We start from the raw sequence: 1615 nt of genomic DNA, 5'->3' as shown, positions 1-1615 counted from the left end.
GGAGAAGATAGCCGATAGTATATAAAGTGTAAGCACAGAGAATTCAGCAAGCTGTGTCTGAGAAAAAAAACTATAATTACGACTATAAATTTAGCCAATAAATGCAAAATAAAAAAAAAGAAAATTAATTAAGAGAATGTCAAACGAATGAACAGGATGTCCTAACTAAATCAGGGCACAAATACAAACCATTTTATTGTGAAAAAACATTGAATTAATAAGTCTGGAAAGAGGAGAGGTATTGATAAAGATTTTGGAGAGGAGGAGATAACTGATGGTATAAATACGCTGTTTTGCGCAGGGAATCAAACAATTTGGGCTTGAGAACAAAAACAAAAAAAACAAAATAAAATTAAGTTTCTAAAAATACACTTGCTAAGCCAAAGTCAATAGAATAGTATTATTTAACTTTAGCGCTATTATTTTACCTTAAAAAAAGTAATATAGAAACTTATGCTAACAATCTTTAAAGTTTAACTCTGGGTTTTAGATATAAAACTGTAACTTAAAAAAAATTCGAGGTTTCTATCAAAATACAGATATATATTCTAGAAATGAAAAATATTAAAATAGGCTCTTTGTAGATATAGTAACAAAATTCAAATGGTTTAATATATAATATATTGGACAGGTTCTATCGCTTTTTAAATGATCTAAGTTATAAAAAAAACATCTAAATTAAATTATACGATTAAATCTTTATCATGTATTTATTCTCAAATTATTTAAGCCTAAGAAATGTTTTAAATTATGCTGGCATAAATTTTTTTTATAAATCATATTAAATTTTTTTTTTATTGAAGATCAAACATCTAACATTTGATGAGAGTATGTATATACGTGAAAAATATATTATATCATGCTAACTCACATCAAAAGCAATAATTTTACACCAAATTCTCTACTATTTATGCATTACTGAATTAGAATCTAAAATTCATCATTTAAAAACTGATAATCTCTAACTTCAGATATATTTTTCAAAAAAAAAATTCCTAGCCATATTTTAATTTTTTCAATAGTACACACATAATAATCTATACAGCTGGCTAGAATAAACGCAATGGAACAAGCGAAAGAAAGTTTATATATAATTAGAGGGTGAATTTGTCAATTTTTATATTTAAATGTATTTTATCACTAATTAAAAAAGCTAGAAATAATAGATTCTGTCTTTACATCGGATTAACTCTGATATTTGAACGGTTTTTTTATTCAAATATTCTTCGTAATTGTAGAATGATGATCTAATATAAGCATAATAAAATAAAAAATATTCAAATGAAGAAATATGTGATAAATACAACTATAAAAACATTTTTCGGTTTTCTATCCCGCTTAATATATCCAAGCTTTTTTTTTGTTTTTTTATAAATTAATTTCAATTTTATAAATATATTTATATGAACAGATTGTGTGATACAATGTATGAAGTTGACTATATCAATGCATTTTAGAGTCACTTTCTTCCTTTATTATTCAATGATTAATCTTCTTATCTTGAGACTTTTCGGTTCAATCGTCTTTCTTAGTTCTATTGTAATTTAGAAAGCATTTTATGCTAGTTCACGAAAAAATTATATCAAATTAATTAAATCATAATATCCGAGGATTA

The sequence above is a fragment of the Rhyacophila brunnea genome, unplaced genomic scaffold (genome assembly GCF_057557595.1).
Source record: "Rhyacophila brunnea isolate RB1 unplaced genomic scaffold, BYU_Rbru_1.0 scaffold_103, whole genome shotgun sequence".
Lineage (NCBI taxonomy): Eukaryota > Metazoa > Arthropoda > Insecta > Trichoptera > Rhyacophilidae > Rhyacophila > Rhyacophila brunnea.
The sequence above is the reverse complement of the archived record's forward strand: the minus strand, read 5'-3'. Positions refer to the sequence as shown.